We start from the raw sequence: 22742 nt of genomic DNA, 5'->3' as shown, positions 1-22742 counted from the left end.
TCTTTTTTCGGCCTTACTAACTATGTTACTATGTTATATGTAGTACTATGGGGGCAGCATTATACTGTATGGAGGACTATATGGGGCTGTATTATAGTATGTGGAGGACTATGGGGAGTGCATTATACTGTATGGAGGACTATGGGGAGTGCATTATACTGTATGGAGAACTATGGGGAGTGCATTATACTGTATGGAGGACTATGGGGAGTGCAATATACTATATGTAGTACTATGGGGGCAGCATTAAACTGTATGGAGGACTATATGGGGCTGTATTATAGTATGTGGAGGACTATGGGGAGTGCATTATACTGTATGGAGAACTATGGGGAGTGCATTATACTGTATGGAGAACTATGGGGAGTGCATTATACTATATGGAGGCAGCATTATACTGTATGGAGGACTATGGGGCAGCATTATACTATATGGAGGACTATGGTGAGTGCATTATACTGTATGGAGGACTATGGGGAGTGCAATATACTATATGTAGTACTATGGGGGCAGCATTATACTGTATGGAGTACTATATGGGGCTGTATTATAGTATGTGGAGGACTATGGGGAGTGCATTATACTGTATGGAGGACTATGGGGAGTGCATTATACTGTATGGAGAATTATGGGGAGTGCATTATACTGTATGGAGAACTATGGGGAGTGCATTATACTGTATGGAGAACTATGGGAAGTGCATTATACTATATGGAGGCAGCATTATACTGTATGGAGGACTATGGGGAGTGCATTATACTGTATTGAGGACTATGGGGAGTGCAATATACTATATGTAGTACTATGGGGCAGCATTATACTGTATGGAGGACTATGGGGCAGCATTATACTATATGGAGGCAGCAATATACTGTATGGAGGACTATGGGGAGTGCAATATACTATATGTAGTACTATGGGGGCAGCATTATACTGTATGGAGGACTATGGGGCAGCATTATACTATATGGAGGACTATGGGGAGTGCATTATACTACGTGGAGGACTATGTTGTGTATTATACTAAACAAGTAAGCTGCTGCCTATTCATCGAGTGATTGGATTGTTTATGGAGGAACAGAAATCCTTGTTCTCAGCAGCACATCGCCGGTGTAAACTGTACATGTGCTGCTGATAACATGATACTGTATGGTGATCTATTAGTGATCTGTTAGTGATCATTCTGTGCCCGTCACTGTTCGCCAGCCAGTGTAATGAGGCCGGGAAACAAGCACCAAACAACTTCATTGTTGTCGATCACTTGTTTAACGTAAATAAGGAAGATAATATAGGAAGGTTGTATTTTATTTCCAGCAGAAATGATAAAGCGCAGCCGGGAGAACATGTCGCTGTCTGGATCTTTGGGGTCTATTTTCTCCAATGCTGAATTCTCATTTTCTTTTTTTGAAAAAAGCCTAAACAGCAAAAACTAAGAACGGTTCACTGGGAAAAGAATGGAAATGTGAGCGGAGCCGCCGTCAGCCCCGGGGGCCGAAAAAAAAAACTAATCGAGATTTTTATATACATTTTTTTCAGTTCTTGGCGCATTTTTAATGTTACAAATCTTGTGAGTCATTGATGGTGTGATTCCAAGACCCCTCATAGAATCGGGGGGCAGTGATGTGCTTCTTACATGGGACTGCTGACAAACCCTCACAATGTAGCAGTAATGACAACCTCAGCTCTGCTACATCTGTAAGTGATCCGGCTCGCCATGAATCATCTGATGTAATCACCGGTATCCAGCAGCCGGTAATGAGCCGTGTCTGTCATGTTTCACAGTCCCAGAGGTGGGGGGTCGGGGGGCTCAGTGCCATGTACACTGTCACACAACGCTCATCGCATCGCTCCTGCTTACATGGGGCCTCTGTCCGCGAGACGAGCAAGAGGAAAGTGCACCGCAACCTGCAAGAATACACGACTGTGTGCAGCCCGCTGTATACACCACCTTGTGCAGCCTGCCATATACACGACAGTGTGCAGCCCACCATATACACAACTGTGTGCGGCCCACCGTATACACGACAGTGTGCAGCCCACCATATACACAACTGTGTGCGGCCCACCGTATACACGACAGTGTGCAGCCCACCATATACACAACTGTGTGCGGGCCACCGTATACACGACTGTGTGCAGCCTGCCATATACACGACCATGTGCAGCCCACCATATACTCGACTGTGTGCAGCCTGCCATATACACGACAGTGTGCAGCCCACCATATACAAAACTGTGTGCAGCCCATCACATACACAACAGTGTGCAGCCCACCATATACACAACTGTGTGCGGGCCACCGTATACACGACTGTGTGCAGCCTGCCATATACACGACAGTGTGCAGCCCACCATATACAAAACTGTGTGCAGCCCATCACATACACGACTGTGTGCAGCCCACCATATACATGACCATGTGCAGCCCACCATATACATGACCGTGGGCAACCCTGCAAGAATAAACGACCGTGTGCAGCTCACCATATACATGACCGTGTGCAGCCCCCTGTATACATGACCGTGTGCAGCCCACCATATACATGACCGTGTGCAGCCTACCATATACATGACCGTGTGCAGCCCACCATATACATGACCGTGTGCAACCCTGCAAGAATACACGACCATGCGCAGCCCACCATATCCATGACCGTGTGCAGCCCGCCGTATACATGATCGTGTGCAGCCCACCATATACATGACCGTGTGCAGCCCGCCGTATACATGATCGTGTGCAGCCCACCATATACACGACCATGTGCAGCCCACCATATACTCAACTGTCTGCAGCCCACCATATACATGACCGTGTGCAGCCCACCGTATACATGATCGTGTGCAGCCCACCATATACATGACCGTGTGCAGCCCACCGTATACATGATCGTGTGCAGCCCACCATATACATGACCGTGTGCAGCCCACCATATACATGACCGTGTGCAGCCTACCATATACATGACCGTGTGCAGCCCACCATATACATGACCGTGTGCAACCCTGCAAGAATACACGACCATGCGCAGCCCACCATATACATGACCGTATGCAGCCCGCCGTATACATGATCGTGTGCAGCCCACCATATACATGACCGTGTGCAGCCCGCCGTATACATGATCGTGTGCAGCCCACCATATACACGACCATGCGCAGCCCACCATATACATGACCGTGTGCAGCCCGCCGTATACATGATCGTGTGCAGCCCACCACATACATGACCGTATGCAGCCCGCCGTATACATGATCGTGTGCAGCCCACCATATACATGACCATGTGCAGCCCGCCGTATACATGATCGTGTGCAGCCCACCATATACACGACCATGTGCAGCCCACCATATACTCAACTGTCTGCAGCCCACCATATACATGACCGTGTGCAGCCCACCGTATACATGATCGTGTGCAGCCCACCGTATACATGATCGTGTGCAGCCCACCATACACACGACCATGCGCAGCCCACCATATACATGACCGTATGCAGCCCGCCGTATACATGATCGTGTGCAGCCCACCATATACATGACCGTATGCAGCCCGCCGTATACATGATCGTGTGCAGCCCACCATATACACGACCATGCGCAGCCCACCATATACATGACCGTGTGCAGCCCGCCGTATACATGATCGTGTGCAGCCCACCATATACATGACCGTGTGCAGCCCGCCGTATACATGATCGTGTGCAGCCCACCATATACACGACCATGTGCAGCCCACCATATACTCAACTGTCTGCAGCCCACCATATACATGACCGTGTGCAGCCCACCATATACATGACCGTGTGCAGCCCACCGTATACATGATCGTGTGCAGCCCACCATATACATGACCGTGTGCAGCCCACCGTATACATGACCGTGTGCAGCCTACCATATACATGACCGTGTGCAACCCTGCAAGAATACACGACCATGCGCAGCCCACCATATACATGACCGTATGCAGCCCACCGTATACATGACCGTGTGCAGCCTACCATATACATGACCGTGTGCAACCCTGCAAGAATACACGACCATGCGCAGCCCACCATATACATGACCGTGTGCAGCCCACCGTATACATGACCGTGTGCAGCCTACCATATACATGACCGTGTGCAACCCTGCAAGAATACACGACCATGCGCAGCCCACCATATACATGACCGTATGCAGCCCGCCGTATACATGATCGTGTGCAGCCCACCATATACATGACCGTGTGCAGCCCGCCGTATACATGATCGTGTGCAGCCCACCATATACATGACCGTGTGCAGCCCGCCGTATACATGATCGTGTGCAGCCCACCATATACACGACCATGTGCAGCCCACCATATACTCAACTGTCTGCAGCCCACCATATACATGACCATGTGCAGCCCACCGTATACATGATCGTGTGCAGCCCACCATATACATGACCGTGTGCAGCCCACCGTATACATGATCGTGTGCAGCCCACCATATACATGACCGTGTGCAGCCCACCATATACATGACCGTGTGCAGCCCACCATACACATGACCATGTACAGCCCACCATATACATGAACGTGTGCAGCCCACCGTATACATGATCGTGTGCAGCCCACCATATACATGACCGTGTGCAGCCCACCATATACATGACCGTGTGCAGCCCACCATACACATGACCATGTACAGCCCACCATATACATGACCGTGTGCAGCCCGCTGTATACATGAGCGTGTGCAGCCCGCTGTATACATGATCGTGTGCAGCCCACCATATCCATGACCGTGTGCAGCCCACCATATACACGACTGTGCAGCCCGCCATATACATGACTGTGTGCAGCCCACCATATACACGACTGTGTGCAGCCCGCCATTTACATAACCGTGTGCAACCCACCATATACATGACCTTGTGCAGCCTGCCATATACACGACAGTGTGCAGCCCACCAGATACATGACCATGTGCAGCCCATCATATACATGACCTTGTGCAGCCCGCCATATACACGACAGTGTGCAGCCTACCATATACATGACAGCCCACCATATACATGACCTTGTGCAGCCCACCATATACACGACTGTGTGCAGCCCACCATATACACGACAGTGTGCAGCCCGCCGTTTACACGACAGTGTGAGGCCACCATATACATGACCTTGTGCAGCCCGCCGTATACATGACTGTGTGCAGCCCACCATATACATGACTGTGTGCAGCCCACCATATATATGATCTTGTGCAGCCCGCGGTATACATGACCGTGTGCAGCCCGCAGTATACATGATCATGTGCAGCCCGCCATATACATGACTGTACAGTGTAACCCCGGCAATGTGACCGCCATCACAGGGGGAAAGGACAGAGAATAATAATATCGTATCATGAAGACCAGGATCGTTATGTATCAGGATTATCAGCAGATATATTATCAGGATCATTATATTATAAGGTATTACACTCTGGGGTACAGCAGCGGGTGACGGCACTGGGGGGCTTCATTACTGATATATATACTGTGCACCTGCCGTAATATGTGTTCCTCTCCCTGAATTTACAAGTGATCGTTATGACCCCACCAACTCTGCCATTTTTTTTTTTAGGAGGGGGGCATGTCGACAGGGGGTGGGGGCAATTAAGACTTTTTCTAGGATTTCTATGTACTCCAGTTCTCCGACCCTAAACTAGACCCCAAAATTTAGATCCCACACAAGACCCCAATATACTATCCAAGCTAAGACTGGATAAATCAGAGCCCGGAGGAGACCCCATCATTCAGACCCTACACTTCAAACCCAAGAGCAGAACCCAATATTCAGACCCCTCTAATTTCTCATATTTCCCAGCTCCTTTGTGACTTTTGGGGGGTTGTGATGGGGTCCAACATCGCCCCTGTACAGTGCGCCTAAATAATATTAACCCTTCACAGCCATAACTCATTGCCGCCATATTCCAAGCTGCTTTGGCTTTTTTCCCCCCATTCCATACGGAGCCTCAGCAAACAGATCCTCATTGAAACCGGAGGAACATCGAGAAAGAAATGTCTGTTTTGGAAAGGAAATGCAGTAATGGGTGTGGAATCTGGAAAATCTCCGCACCTCAATCCGCCAATTCATGGAAAGCAGCGACGATTGCTCCCAGGCAATGGCCGGACTCCACGGCACGGGGCCTCCAGTCTCCCGGATAAACAGCTGATCGGGAAATGTTGTTAGAATTTGTTACAATGCATCAGTGCAATTAAAGGGATTATCCAATAATGGGCCGAGGAGATGAAAAAAATATTAATATGAAAAAAAAAATTAATATTCCCTGTGGGGAAGTCATGTAAGCGCTGCAGCCGATCAGTGACAGCTCATTGGCTGCAGCATTCTTATTTTGTCCAAGCCAATAGAAAGTGTTTGCTCGCAGGTTCAAGTCCCTTAAAGATGTAGGGGTGTGGGGCAGGGTAAGACTAGGTGAAAAAAAAAAGATAAAAAGTAAAAATAAATAAATGAATACTTAAAAATGTAATGGTTTGAATCATACCAAAAATTGTTATTTTTTATTTAATTAAAATTGAAAAAAAAAATTGATTGTGGATGGAAAAATAAAAAAGTGACGGCTCTTGGAAGAAGGGGAGGAAGAAAAAACCCAAAAAGTTACAAAGGGGTTAACTTTAGAACATAAGACCTCCTTTTTTGGGGGGGGGGGGGGTCTCCACTTTTAATAATACTTTCAAAAATAATCTAAGGGTATGTTCTCTTGCTTTTGGGACCCCAGAAATCATCAGAAGAACCTGGCAGCAAGTATTCAATTTATTCATAGCGCCCCCAGAGGACAAATGGAGTAATACACATGTACTAATGTGTCCATTTTGGCTTAAAAAGGGTCATCCTGAGCCGCGGACATATGGACAAGGGTTACCTTACAGGGGTTGGAAAAACGGGTTCTCGAAAAACAGCGCCACACTCGCCTACAGGCTGTGTATGGTATTGCAGCTCACTTCAATGGTGCCAATCTGCAATACCAATTGCAACCTGTAAATAAGCGTGGCGCTGTTTTTTGGATGTAACGAGGCATGTTTTTCTTATCTCCTTGAGAAAAAAAGGTATTTAAATTCAGATTTTCGCGACTTGACAAATAACTCTGCTGACTACACGGCTGACGGAGATCCAAGTTCTGTTACAGCGGTAATTAAAGGATCTTGGATGAAAACAGACGGATGTGACAAAGGTTTCGCTGCCTCATTAATGGGCTAATTGCTGCAGTTTTGCGCCCGTTTCCAGTCGTGCCGTCGCCCACAGCGGGTTGGAATGAAGGTCTATTTGGCTCTTGGTTTTGGCCAAGCACAGACTTTCCTCCTCCGCCGCCATGTAAAGGATTGTAGCTCGGGGCTGGGGGCGAGGCACACACCCGCTTCCAGTACGATTTGCTGATCATGTCTGGCAGCCGCTCGCTCTTATTATGTCCCAGCGTAAAAGATGATTGTGCAAATGTTCTACGAAGAGAAGAAATGATTCCTCCTCGTTTCCGGAATCTTGTGAGATAAAAAAATATCATCCAAAACATACAAAAAAAAAACACAGAAAAGCTTCTACTTGTTCTTTGTATTACAGGGTGAGTCAATGGTCAGATACCAGCCAAATCTCTTAAAGGGGTTGTCTCACTCTCAGATCCTTGCCTGTCCCCTATAAGGAAAAATGATTGTAATAGAGAAGAGAATCTTCCTACTTCTTTATGAATGGCCACAATGTAACGCCACATATCTCCTGTAGAGGACGCTGCACGGGGAAGTTATGGCTGGTTACCTGGGGCGCCGCTATCATGGGGCAAGTTGAGCCCTTTGCTTCAGGCGGCAGTCATCACTGAAAGACAGGGGGAGGCAGAGCGGCGGTCAGAACACCTGGTGCCGACTCTCCATAATCCCTGACATTTGCTGTCACTAGTGCGGTGCGCGTGCCCCTGCTCACAACCCACGGTGTGCACTATCAGCTGGTCATCCCTGCACCCGCAGAGCAGCACCACATATTGGCTGCTCTGCGCAAACAGGACCTGTGAAGAGGTCACAGGAGGGGAGGAGCCAGGGGTCACATGATCGGGACCTCCATGGATTGCATGACTCTGCTGTGCTGGTTGCAATGGTAAGTGTATGTGTATGAGGTGTATGGAGCAGAGCTGAATGTGTACGAGGTGTATGGAGCTGAGCCGTGTATGAGGTGTATGGAGCAGAGCTGAATGTGTACGAGGTGTATGGAGCTGAGCCGTGTATGAGGTGTATGGAGCGGAGCTGAATGTGTACGAGGTGTACGGAGCAGAGCCGTGTGTGTACGAGGTGTATGGAGCGGAGCTGTGTGTGTATGAGGTGTATGGAGCGGAGCTGAATGTGTACGAGGTGTACGGAGCGGAGCCGCGGTGTATGAGGTGTACGGAGCGGAGCCGGGTGTGTATTCAGTGTACAGAGCGAGCTGCATGTGTATGAGGTGTATGGAGCGGAGCCAGGTGTGTATGAGGTGTATGGAGCAGAGCCGGGTGTGTGCGAGGTGTATGGAGCGGAGCCGCGTGAGTACGGAGTGGAGCCGTGTGTGCAAGGTGTACGGAGCGCAGCCGCGTGTGTAGGAGTAACTATGTGTGGCCATTACACAGTATGGAGCATCATGTGGGCCCATTATACAGTATGGAGCATCATGTGTGACCATTATACAGTATGGAGCATTATGTGTGCCCATTATACAGTATGGAGCACTGTGTGGCCATTATACAGTGTAGAGCATTATGTGTGGCCATTATACAGTATGTGTCGCCATTATACAGTATGGAGCATCATGTGTGGCCATTATACAGTATGGAGCACTGTGTGGCCATTATACAGTATGGAGCATCATGTGACCATTATACAGTATGGAGCATCATGTGTGGCCATTATACCGTGTGGAGCATCATGTGTAGCCATTATACAGTATGGAGCACTGTGTGGCCATTATACAGTATGGAGCACTGTGTGGCCATTATACAGTATGGAGCATCATGTGTGACCATTATATAGTATGGAGCATCATGTGTGGCCATTATACAGTATCGAGCATCATGTGTGGCCATTATACAGTATGTAGCATCATGTGGGGCTCATTATACTGTATGGAGCAATATATGGGCTCATTATACTGTATGGAGCAATATATGGGGCATATTATTCTGTATGGAGCAATATATGGAGCTCATTATTCTGTATGGAGCAATATATGGGCTCATTATACTGTATGGAACAATATATGGGGCATGTTATTCTGTATGGAGCAATATATGGGGCTCATTATTCTGTATGGAGCAATATATGGGGCATGTTATTCTGTATGGAGCAATATATGGGGCATGTTATTCTGTATGGAGCAATATATGGGGCTCATTGTTCTGTATGGAGCAATATATGGGGCTCATTATTCTGTATGGAGCAATATATGGGGCTCATTATTCTGTATGGAGCAATATATGGGCTCATTATACAGTATGGAGCACTGTGGTGCCCAGAATACTGTATGGAGGACTATACTGTCTGATTTATGACCTATTGTAGAATGTACAATAGTTAACACTCATGTAATGTATAGGGGGACTGTATATGAGATGGGAGCCCTATAGGGGGGCTGTACTGTATATGTGTTTGGGGGGGCACCGTTTTGAAGTTCGCCTCAGGCAGCAGTGTGGCTAGGTTCACCCCTGCTGGTTACATCCTATCCCAGTTACAAGACATGACTTGGACCGTGGATCGGTCAGCTGGCATCAATTCCATTACTGTGGGTCATTTTGAAGGGGAGTACAGTACAGACCAAAAGTTTGGACACACCTTCTCATTTAAAGATTTTTCTGTATTTTCATGATTATGAAAATTGTACATTCACACTGAAGGCATCAAAACTATTAATTAACACATGTGGAATTATATACTTAACAAAAAAGTGTGACAACTGAAATTATGTCTTATATTCTAGGTTCTTCAAAGTAGCCACCTTTTGCTTTGATGACTGCTTTGCACACTCTTGGCATTCTCTTGATGAACTTCAAGAGGTAGTCACCGGAAATGGTTTTCACTTCACAGGTGTGCCCTGTCAGGTTTAATAAGTGGGATTTCTTGCCTTATAAATGGGGTTGGGACCATCAGTTGTGTTGTGCAGAAGTCTGGTGGATACACAGCTGATAGTCCTACTGAATAGACTGTTAGAATTTGTATTATGGCAAGAAAAAAGCAGCTAAGTAAAGAAAAACGAGTGGCCATCATTACTTTAAGAAATGAAGGTCAGGCAGTCCGAAAAATTGGGAAAACTTAGAAAGTGTCCCAAGTGCAGTGGCAAAAACCATCAAGTGCTACAAAGAAACTGGCTCACATGAGGACGGCCCCAGGAAAGGAAGACCAAGAGTCACCTCTGCTTCTGAGGATAAGTTTATCCGAGTCACCAGCCTCAGAAATCGCAGGTTAACAGCCGCTCAGATTAGAGACCAGGTCAATGCCACACAGAGTTCTAGCAGCAGACACATATCTACAACAAGAAGACACAAAAGAGCATAGTAAAACTAAAAACACTCAGTTTTAAAAAAAACACAGTAATCAGCAAGTGCTAGTAAAAAGATTTAAAAAACAGGGTATTTGGGTGATACGTTTTTTGCAAAAAATGTATACTAAGCTGGGACTGCTCTATATGGGTAGTCAGTTAGGACTGCTCTATATGGGTATACCTTGACGTCTGGTGGAGCAGCTTAGTATAAGTATCAACCAAATACCCTGTTTTTTACATCTTTTTACTAGCACTTGCTGATTACTGTGATTTTTTGAAACTGAGTATTTTTGGTTTTACTATGCTCTTTTGTGTCTTCAAGTTTCTTGGTGGTGTGTGAGCATGTTCCTACAGACTTGTTCACTGTGCAAGTAGCCCATGTGTTCCTGTTTCCATATCTATCTACAACAACTGTTAAGAGGAGACTTTGTTCAGCAGGCCTTCATGGTAAAATAGCTGCTAGGAAACCACTGCTAAGGACAGGCAACAAGCAGAAGAGACTTGTTAGGCTAAAGAACACAAGGAATGGACATTAGACCAGTGGAAATCTGTGCTTTGGTCTGATGAGTCCAAATTTGAGAACTTTGGTTCCAACCACCGTGTCTTTGTGCGACGCAGAAAGGTGAACGGATGGACTCTACATGCCTGGTTCCCTCCGTGAAGCATGGAGGAGGAGGTGTGATGGTGTGGGGGTGCTTTGCTGGTGACAATGTTGGGGATTTATTCAAAATTGAAGGTATACTGAACCAGCATGGCTACCACAGCATCTTGCGGTGGCATGCTATTCCATCCGGTTTGTGTTTACTTGGACCATCATTTATTTTTCAACAGTACAATGACCCCAAACACACCTCCAAGCTGTGTAAGGGCTATTTGACCAAGAAGGAGAGTGATGGGGTGCTACGCCAGATGACCTGGCCTCCACAGTCACCAGACCTGAACCCAATCGAGATGGTTTGGGGTGAGCTGGACCACAGAGTGAAGGCAAAAGGGCCAACAAGTGCTAAGCATCTCTGGGAACTCCTTCAAGATTGTTGGAAGACCATTCCCGGTGACTACCTCTTGAAGCTCATCAAGAGAATGCCATGAGTGTGCAAAGCAGTCATCAAAGCAAAAGGTGGCTACTTTGAAGAACCTAGAATATAAGACATAATTTCAGTTGTTTCACACTTTTTTGTTAAGTATATAATTCCACATCTGTTAATTCATAGTTTTGATGCCTTCAGGGTGAATGTACAATTTTCATAGTCATGAAAATACAGAAAAATCTTTAAATGAGAAGGTGTGTCCAAACTTTTGGTCTGTACTGTACATTGTGTACTTTTGAGGTTTGACTATAAATGTCCTTCAAAGAAAGTCTATATATCCTTCAGAAAGGGAATCAAGGTCCACACACATGAGCATTATGATCCAATTATTGGCTGTCCAATAACATGCTCTCCACCAAGGAACAAGAGGAGATCCTATTAGTGAAAACAGAGTTGCTGTCGTATGACGACCTCGCCGAGAATAGAGCGGCTGTCGTATGCCGACATCACCGAGAACGGAGCAGCTGTCGTATGGTGACATCACTGAGAACGAAGTGGCTGTCGTATGGCAACCTCGCCGAGAACTGAGCGGCTGTCATATGACAACATCACCGAGAACGGAGCGGCTGTAGTATGAAGACATCACCAAGAAGAGAGCAGCTGTTGTATGGCGACCTCGCTGAGAACTGAGCGGCTGTCGTAAGAAGACATCACCAAGAAGAGAGCAGCTGTCGTATGACGACATCAACGACAACTGAGCGACTGTCGTATAAAGACATAACCAAGAAGAGAGCAGCTGTCGTAAGACGACATCACCGAGAACTGAGCGGCTGTAGTATGAAGACATCACCAAGAAGAGAGCAGCTGTCGTATGGCGACCTCGCCGAGATTTGAGCGGCTGTCGTATGAAGACATCACCGAGAATGGAGCGGCTGTAGTATGACGACATCACTGAGAACTGAGCAGCTGTCATATGAAAATATCACCGAGAAGAGAGCAGCTGTCGTATGAAGACATCACCAAGAAGAGAGCAGCTGTCGTATGATGACATCACCGAGAACTGAGCAGCTGTCGTATGAAGACATCACAAAGAAGAGAGCAGCTGTCGTATGATGACATTACCGAGAACTGAGCGGCTGTCGTATGAAGACATCACCAAGAAGAGATCAGCTGTCGCATGGCGACCTCGCCGAGAACTGAGCGCGCTGTCGTATGAAGACATCACCGAGAAGAGAGCAGCTGTCGTACGATGACATCACCGAGAACTGAGCGGCTGTAGTATGAAGACATCACCAAGAGAGCAGCTGTCGTATGGCGACCTCGCCGAGAACTGAGCGGCTGTCGTATGAAGACATCACCAAGAAGAGAGCAGCTGTCGTATGACGACATCAATGAGAACTGAGCGACTGTCGTATGAAGACATCACCAAGAAGAGAGCAGCTGTCGTATGGCGACCTCGCCGAGAATTGAGCGGCTGTCGTATGAAGACATCACCGAGAATGGAGTGGCTGTAGTATGACGACATCACTGAGAACTGAGCAGCTGTCGTATGAAAATATCACAGAGAAGAGAGCAGCTGTCGTATGAAGACATCACCAAGAAGAGAGCAGCTGTCGTATGAAGACATCACCAAGAACAGAGCAGCTGTCGTATGAAGACATCACCAAGAAGAGAGCAGCTGTCGCATGGCGACCTCGCCGAGAACTGAGCGCGCTGTCGTATGAAGACATCACCGAGAAGAGAGCAGCTGTCGTATGACGACATCACCGAGAACTGAGCGGCAGTCGTATGAAGACATCACCAAGAAGAGAGCAGCTGTCGTATGACGACATCACCGAGAATAGAGCGGCTGTAGTATGAAGACATCACCGAGAATGGAGCGGCTGTAGTATGACGACATCACTGAGAACGGAGCAGCTGTCGTATGAAAATATCACCGAGAACAGAGCAGCTGTCGTATGAAGACTTCACCAAGAAGAGAGCAGCTGTCGTATGATGACATCACCAAGAACAGAGCAGCTGTCGTATGATGACATCACCGAGATCAGAGCGGCTGTAGTATGAAGACATCACCAAGATTGTTGAAAGACCATTCCTGGTGACTACCTCTTGAAGCTCATCAAGAAAATGCCAAGACTGTGCAAAGCAGTCATCAAAGCAGAAGGTGGCTACTTTGAAGAACCTAGAATATAAGACATAATTTCAGTTGTTTCACACTTTTTTGTTAAGTATATAATTCCACACGTGTTATTTCATAGTTTTTATGCCTTCAGTGTGAATTTACAATTTTCATAGTCAGGAAAATACAGAAAAATCTTTAAATGAGAAGGTGTGTCCAAACTTTTGATCTGTACTGTACATTACAGTGCTAATACCGCCATATACTGCAGGAAGAATATACTATACAGTGCTAATACCGCCATATACTGAAGGAATAATATACTATACAGTGCTAATATCGCCATATACTGCAGGAATAATATACTATACAGCGCTAATACCGCCATAAACTGCAGGAAGAATATACTATACAGTGCTAATACCGCCATATACTGCAGGAATAATATACTATACAGTGTTTATACCGCCATACACTGCTGGAATAATATACTATACAGTGCTAATACTGCAATATACTGCAGGAATAATATACTATACAATGCTAATACCGCCATATAGTGAAGGAATAATATACTATACAGCGCTAATACCGCCATATACTGCAGGAAGAATATATTATACAGTGCTAATGGTGCCATATACTGCAGGAATAATATACTATACAGTGCTGATACCGCCATATACTGCAGAAATAATATACTATACAGTGCTGATACCGCCATGTACTGCAGGAATAATATACTATACAGTGCTAATATCGCCATATACTGCAGGAATAATATTACTATACAATGCTAATACCGCCATATAGTGAAGGAATAATATACTATACAGTGCTACTACCGACATATACTGCAGGAAGAATATATTATACAGTGCTAATGGTGCCATATACTGCAGGAATAATATACTATATAGTGCTAATACTGCCATATACTGCAGGAATAATATACTATACAGTGCTGATACCGCCATATACTGCAGGAGTAATATACTATACAGTGCTGATACCGCCATGTACTGCAGGAATAATATACTATACAGTGCTAATATCGCCATATACTGCAGGAATAATATTACTATACAGTGCTAATACCACCATATACTGCAGGAATAATATACTATACAGTGCTACTACCGCCATATACTGCAGGAATAATATACTATACAGTGCTACTACCGCCATATACTGCAGGAATACTATACTATACAGCGCTAATACCGCCACACATTGCAGGAATAATATGCTACACAGTGCTAACACCGCCATATACTGCAGGAATAATATACTATACAGCACTAATACCGCCATACACTGCAGGAATAATATACTATATAGTGCTACTACCGCCATATACTGCAGGAATAATATACTATACAGTGCTACTACCGCCATATACTGCAGGAATAATATACTATATAGTGCTAATACTGCCATATACTGCAGGAATAATATACTATACAGTGCTAATACTGCCATATACTGCAGGAATAATATACAGTACCAATAACGCCATACACTGCAGGAATAATATACTATACAGTGGTAATACTGCCATATACTGCAGGAATAATATACTATACAGTGCTACTACCGCCATACACTGCAGGAATAATATACTATACAGTGCTAATTCTGCCATATCCTGCAGGGATAATATACTATACAGTGCTAATATCGCCATATACTGCAGGAATAATATACTATACAGTGCTAATACCACCATATACTGCAGGAATAATATACTATATAGTGCCAATATCGCCATATACTGCAGGAGTAATATACTATATAGTGCTAATACTGCCATATACTGCAGGAATAATATACTATACAGTGCTAATACCACCATATACTGCAGGAATAATATACTATACAGTGGTAATACCGCCATATACTGCAGGAATAATATTACTATATAGTGCCAATATCGCCATATACTGCAGGAATAATATTACTATATAGTGCCAATATCGCCATATACTGCAGGAATAATATATTATACAGTGCTACTACCGCCATATACTGCAGGAATAATATACTATATAGTGCCAATATCGCCATATACTGCAGGAATAATATACTATACAGTGCTACTACCGCCATATACTGCAGGAATAATATACTATACAGTGCTAATACCGCCATGTACTGCAGGAATAATATACTATACAGTGCTGATACCGCCATATACTGCAGGAATAATATATTATACAGTGCTACTACCGCCATATACTGCAGGAATAATATACTATACAGTGCTAATACCGCCATGTACTGCAGGAATAATATACTATACAGTGCTGATACCGCCATATACTGCAAGAATAATATACTATATAGTGCCAATATCGCCATATACTGCAGGAATAATATACTATACAGTGCTAATACTGCCATATACTGCAGGAATAATATACTATATAGTGCTAATATCGCCATATACTGCAGGAATAATATACTATATAGTGCTAATATCGCCATATACTGCAGGAATAATATACTATATAGTGCCAATATCGCCATATACTGCAGGAATAATATACTATACAGCGGTAATGTAGCAGTGCCAGGCACTATTACACACTTCCTTACAATAACATCAGTGACCCAACACAGCCCAATACAGAAGTAATGTATAAAATAATACCGCCATACCATCAATAATCAATACACAATCCGTGTTTTCCAGTGGTCGGCTCATGGCACATGGGATCAGGGGAGATTCTGCCATTCAGGCCTTCCTCTGATCAATATGAGTCTTGGTAAACTCTCTAGGGGGCCACGAGTTCGGGGGGCGGCCATGTCTATGTGACCACAGATGCACAATGCTGGGGACCCATAAGATCCAATTGTAGGGGGCCGTAGACCCCGGGGGTTGGCTCCACTGCAGTCCCCACATTTAGGCTATGTGCACACGTAGGAAAAGTGGTGCAGAATTTTCTGCACCAAATCCGCAACTCCTGGCAGAATCCGTAGCTGCGGATTAGCCGCGGTTTTAATGCGGATTTTGTGCGGATTTGCCGCAGAATTGATGCGGATTTTGTGCGGATTTTCTGCAGTTTTTGCCACTGCGGATTTCTATCATGGAGGGGTGCAGAAACGCTGCAGATCCGCACAAAAGAAGTGACATGCACTCTTAAATCCGCAGCAATTCCGCACAACTTATTTTTTCACCCATTGATTAACATTGTACTGTACATCACGGTGCGGATCTGCAGCGTTTCTGTGTGGAAAAATCCTCTGCGGATCCGCAGCAAATCCGCATCGTGTGCACACAGCCTTATAGGATTTGTCGGCGCCGCTTCCTTCGCTGATCTAATCAATGAGGTTCCTATTTCTGCGGCTTCCCCCATTATCAGTGCAGGGCATGGCGTCCTGATGCTGGAGAAGAGAGCGCCTATTGCTGAAGCTCTTGGCCGGACCCCTTCCTGAAATATGGCATCCAGGAGGTCATGAATGGAGGACGAACTGGTACAGGAACCTTCTCCAGTCCCACCAGCAGGACCATCTCCACCACACAGACATGCAAGATGTACAGCATGTCTCCCACCAAGCGTAGAGCCAACATCCCCCACCCGAAGCTCTGGATGGAGGCCACTGCTGGAGTAGGCCTCACGTGCTATTGATCAGACCACTCCACCCTTTCATCCGTGGCAGCTGGCCCTGTTCTGCATCATTTCTACCCAAGAGATTTGCAACATGTCCTCAAGCAAGTTTCCTGGGGCAATTACAAGTCAATGAACCCAGAGCTAAAATCACGATGGGGTAGTGACCAGATCATAGGGTATGTGATCATGGAGGGCCAACCAGGATTAGTGGTGGCCCACACTTGGTGACCATCCGTCCTCTCTACCATGACTTTAGTTGGCTCTATCTCCAGACACTATTGAGGTCTCCACCTTGGTGCAAGGCCCCGATACCATCCATAAGTAAGAATACACAGCCTCAGGTGTCATGGAGTCTGTACAGAGGGACACAAGGTCCTAGTGGCTCCATATCTGAGGGTTTAGGTGCTCTGCGGGCCGTCGTTTCCCTACTGTATGGATAATGCACCGTCCGATGGAACGAGCCTCAATGGGATGTCATAGAAATCAAAGAGAAGATGCACTGAGATCATACAGCCTGGACTAAGACATTGAAAAGATATCCAAACATATTTTACTATTGGTAGTCAGACCTCCTCCAGGACTGAGTTGCAGTATCGGGCACGGGCATCCATACTGCAGATGTAAACCATAGACAGGATCCTCTGCTATGCTAAATGGCAAAGAAAAGACCCACAACAATCAAATATTAATGGTTCATCTCTATATATTACTTGTAGTGGTCCAACCTCCTCCAGGACTGAGCTGCAGTACCGGGCACCGGCACCCATACTGCCGGTGTAAACCATGGACAGGATCCTCTGCTATGCTAAATGGCAAAGAAAAGACCCTCAACAATCAAATATTAATGGTTCATCTCTATATATTACTTGTGGTGGTCCGACCTCCTCCAGGACTGAGCTGCAGTCACAGGCATGGGCACCCTTTCTATATATTACTTGTGGTGGTCCGACCTCCTCCAGGACTGAGCTGCAGTCACAGGCATGGGCACCCTTTCTATATATTACTTGTGGTGGTCCGACCTCCTCCAGGACTGAGCTGCAGTCACAGGCATGGGCACCCTTTCTATATATTACTTGTGGTGGTCCGACCTCCTCTAGGACTGAGCTGCAGTCACAGGCATGGGCATCCATACAGCTGGTGTAAGATATAAAGAGGATGCTTTCATGCGCCGACTGGCAATGATAAGACCCCCACTAATCAAACATATCTTTATGTATATCACTGGTGGTGGTCGGACCTCCTCCGAGGCTGAGCTGCAGTACCGGACACGGGCACCCATACTGCTGGTGTTAACCATGGAAGTGATGCTTTGTTGTGCTGACCCTCAGGAGATTGACTCCCACTGATGAAACTCTGATAGCCATTACCTTCTATTTCTGACTGTTGGGGGTCCGACCTCCTACAGGACTGACCTGCAGGATCGGGCACAGTCACTATGAAGAGGATTACAATGCCAACAGCCAGAAGTCGGAACCCCACAATCAAGCATTGATGGCCTATTCTTCTCATGTTACTGGGGGTCTGACCTCCTCCAGGACTGACCTACAGGACCAGGCACAGTCACTATGAAGAGAAGTCAGACCTCCACAATCAAGCATTGATGGCCTGTTCTTCTCCATGTTACTGGGGGTCTGACCTCCTCTAGGACTGACCTGCAGGACCGGGCACAGTCACTATGAAGAGAAGTCAGACCTCCACAATCAAGCATTGATGGCCTGTTCTTCTCCATGTTACTGGGGGATCGGACCTCCTCTAGGACTGACCTGCAGGACCGGGCACAGTCACTATGAAGAGAAGTCAGACCTCCACAATCAAGCATTGATGGCCTGTTCTTCTCCATGTTACTGGGGGTCTGACCTCCTCTAGGACTGACCTGCAGGACCGGGCACAGTCACTATGAAGAGAAGTCAGACCTCCACAATCAAGCATTGATGGCCTGTTCTTCTCCATGTTACTGGGGGTCTGACCTCCTCCAGGACTGACCTGCAGGACCGGGCACAGTCACTATGAAGAGAAGTTGGACCTCCACAATCAAGCATTGATGGCCTGTTCTTCTCCATGTTACTGGGGGTCTGACCTGCAGGACCGGGCACAGTCACTATGAAGAGAAGTTGGACCTCCACAATCAAGCATTGATGGCCTGTTCTTCTCCATGTTACTGGGGGATCGGACCTCCTCTAGGACTGAGCTGCAGTCCGGGCACAGTCACTATGAAGAGAAGTTGGACCTCCACAATCAAGCATTGATGACCTGTTCTTCTCCATTATACTGGGGGTCTGACCTCCTCCAGGACTGACCTGCAGGACCGGGCACAGTCACTATGAAGAGAAGTCAGACCTCCACAATCAAGCATTGATGGCCTGTTCTTCTCCATGTTACTGGGGGTCTGACCTCCTTTAGGACTGACCTGCAGGACCTGGCACAGTCACTATGAAGAGAAGTCAGACCTCCACAATCAAGTAGATGGCCTGTTCTTCTCCATGTTACTGGGGGTCTGACCTCCTCTAGGACTGACCTGCAGGACCTGGCACAGTCACTAATGCCAGTGTAATCTATGAAGACCATGGATTGTTGTGCTGGAGGTCAAACTCCACCAATCATTTATGGTTGAGGTCCTCAATCTTGTGGTCCCTGAGAACCCCCTCCAGGTAACAGAGCAAGGTGAGGATTTCATCGTCCCCACAGCGGCGAGGTCAGAAGGAGCTGGTGTCTTTACATTGTGCTAAAATATAGGTGGGAATCAGATCTGCCCGGAGCTGCACCACCCAATGATGGAAGCGTCTCAGGAATTAATATTCTGCAGATCATCGCTGCTGCCAGGGACGAGGGCGGCATAAAGCCATGGTCACACCGCACGGCTACTGCGGAGCCAGATCAGCGCGGATCCGATGCACACAGATGTAGCAGAGCCGAGCAGGTCAGCTAGTGATGCCACAAATATGAGTCGCCCCAAACACTGACCATCTCAGCTCTGCTGCACTGACCATCTCAGCTCTGCTGCACTGACCATCTCAGCTCTGCTGCACTGACCATCTCAGCTCTGCTACATCTCCTATGTAGGTTTTTTATTTGGGAAACTGCAGCAGAGTTGAAACAAAAGGCGGCATTGCGGAGCTGCGATGTAGTGCCGATGCAGGTCTGCCGTAGTGTGTGCGCCAAATCTGTGCAGAACATAATCCCCTGATTTTACCTCCTAGACCTTGAACGATTGAGGAATGCCTCAGATGGCCCGGATTAGCATGCGGAAAAGGGGAAATATGAAGGGGGCCTTGTGCAGGAGGGGGGGGGATATTTTAGGTCCAAATTTGGAATTTACTATTGGTATTTGGGTGTGATGGGATGAAGGAAAAAGGGGGCTGGCTGCAAATGACGAAAACCCATAATATGCATTATTTATATGGCGCCAACATATTCCGCAGAGGGGGACAAATCCCAATGGAGACTGGAGAGCAGGGCATTGATGTCCCAGAGCCAGGTCGCCATTTGGCAGCCAGATGACCAGTAATAGCCGGGTACTCACCAGTGGAAGCCTCCTATGCTGCTGTCTGGGGCTGTCAGTGCTGGGCAGCCTTCCTCCTGTGCAGCCTTCCTCCTGTGCCTGTCAGTGCTGGGCAGCCTCCTCCTGTGCCTGTCAGTTCTGGGCAGCCTCCTCCTGTGCTGGGCAGCCTCCTCCTGTGCCTGTCAGTGCTGGGCAGCCTTCTTCCTGTGCCTGTCAGTGCTGGGCAGCCTTCCTCCTGTGCCTGTCAGTGCTGGGCAGCCTTCCTCCTGTGCAGCCTCCTCCTGTGCTTGTCAATACTGGGTAGCCTCCTCCTGTACCTGTCAGTGCTGGCCAGCCTCCTCCTGTGCCTGTCAGTGCTGGGCAGCCTTCCTCCTGTGCCTGTCAGTGCTGGGCAGCCTTCCTCCTGTGCCTGTCAGTGCTGGGCAGCCTTTCTCCTGTGCCTGTCAGTGCTGGGCAGCCTTCCTCCTGTGCCTGTCAGTGCTGGGCAGCCTTCCTCCTGTGCCTGTCAGTGCTGTGCAGCCTTCCTCCTGTGCCTGTCAGTGCTGGGCAGCCTCCTCCTGTGCAGCCTTCCTCCTGTGCCTGTCAGTGCTGGGCAGCCTTCCTCCTGTGCCTGTCAGTGCTGTGCAGCCTTCCTCCTGTGCCTGTCAGTGCTGGGCAGCCTTCCTCCTGTGCCTGTCAGTGCTGGGCAGCCTTCCTCCTGTGCCTGTCAGTGCTGTGCAGCCTTCCTCCTGTGCCTGCCAGTGCTGGGCAGCCTCCTCCTGTGCAGCCTTCCTCCTGTGCCTGCCCAGCTCACCAGCTCAGTCCTCCTCCTCCTCCTCCTGCTTAGCCCAGCTCTGCTCAGCCACTCACAGCCCCCTGGATACTGTATGCTTCTAATCAGATGCTGGCAGCCCACTAAGCCCAGGAATGTGCTGTGATGTTACTGCCCGGCTACTCCTCCACATTAACCCTTCCTAGGCTGCATCCCCTAGACTGTGTCTGGCTGGGGTCAGGGCTGCATCCTGTGCAGGGAAGGGTTTGGGGAGGTGCTGCTTTTGCATTGGGATGTGTCACTGTGTATCACATTTTTGGGAGGGTTCCTGATAATCACAATGTTGCTCTTGTTTTGCCTGCTCAGCAGTAACAGCATAACACATTAGATACATGTTGTAACATTTTCATAAGCATCATCATCACCATGTCATGCTTAAAGTCCCTGCTTTTGTCTCTAGTCCCTCTTAACTGCCTGTTTTTCTCCAAAAATATTTAGAATTGAGAGTCCTCGTGACGTGACGTGAAGCAGAACTATCCTTATGTGAGAGTGATAAACAGTTGTGTCCATAAATATTGGAACAGTTCATAGATAAGGAGTGTGAATGTTTTACTGTCCTCTGATTGGGGTCTGGTTCTGTGTTGTGATGACCCCACATCGTCTGAGAAGCAAACTCCTTAATTGATGCAAAAAGACATATATCCATGCGACACATTCATTCCTGCACTGAGAGTGTCAAAGGTTATTGTCACGATTCACACCGTGACTGTCACCCCTACGTCACTGATCGGGGTGACTTTAGGCTAACAGACGGCTATCACATGTGCAGGGGGGCTTATCACCTGCATTCTCTTACAGAGAGCCTCCATTAGGCGAGACATAAATTGGGTCCCTTGATCAGTAAGCATTTCCCTGGGAAATCCTACACGTGAAAAGATGGCCAACAGGGCATCCGCCACCTTATCTGCCCTAGTTGACGACAGAGCTACTGCCTCTGGGTACCGGGTAGCGTAGTCTACCACAGTAAGGATGTATTGCTTTCCAGAGCTGCTGAGGACGGCCAGCAGGCCCACAATGTCCACCGCGATCCTCTGGAAAGGCTCCTCTATCACTGGCAAAGGGATCAGGGGAGCCTTAAGAGCAGGCCCCGCCTTCCCCACTCTTTGACAAGTGATACAGGAGCGGCAGTAGTTTGACACATCTGTCCCCATCTTA

The 22742-nt window shown here is 47.2% G+C and overlaps 1 protein-coding gene across 2 annotated transcripts in view; it reads right to left on the bottom strand.

The window, feature by feature from the left end:
• DAB2 (DAB adaptor protein 2) overlaps window positions 1-21664 on the bottom strand; it is a 123004-nt gene extending 101340 nt beyond the window's left edge. The window contains exon 1 of one of the 2 annotated variants that reach the window (XM_069745916.1): window positions 20798-21664. The gene's annotated coding sequence lies outside the window, so the exon portion shown is untranslated. The remainder of the gene's footprint in view (window positions 1-20797) is intronic. The other variant, XM_069745917.1, reaches the window with a different exon arrangement.
• Window positions 21665-22742: the final 1078 nt, after the last annotated feature.

The sequence above is a fragment of the Ranitomeya imitator genome, chromosome 1, assembly GCF_032444005.1.
Source record: "Ranitomeya imitator isolate aRanImi1 chromosome 1, aRanImi1.pri, whole genome shotgun sequence".
NCBI classification, from domain to species: Eukaryota; Metazoa; Chordata; class Amphibia; order Anura; family Dendrobatidae; genus Ranitomeya; species Ranitomeya imitator.
This window is presented reverse-complemented; position numbering and strand designations above follow the sequence as displayed.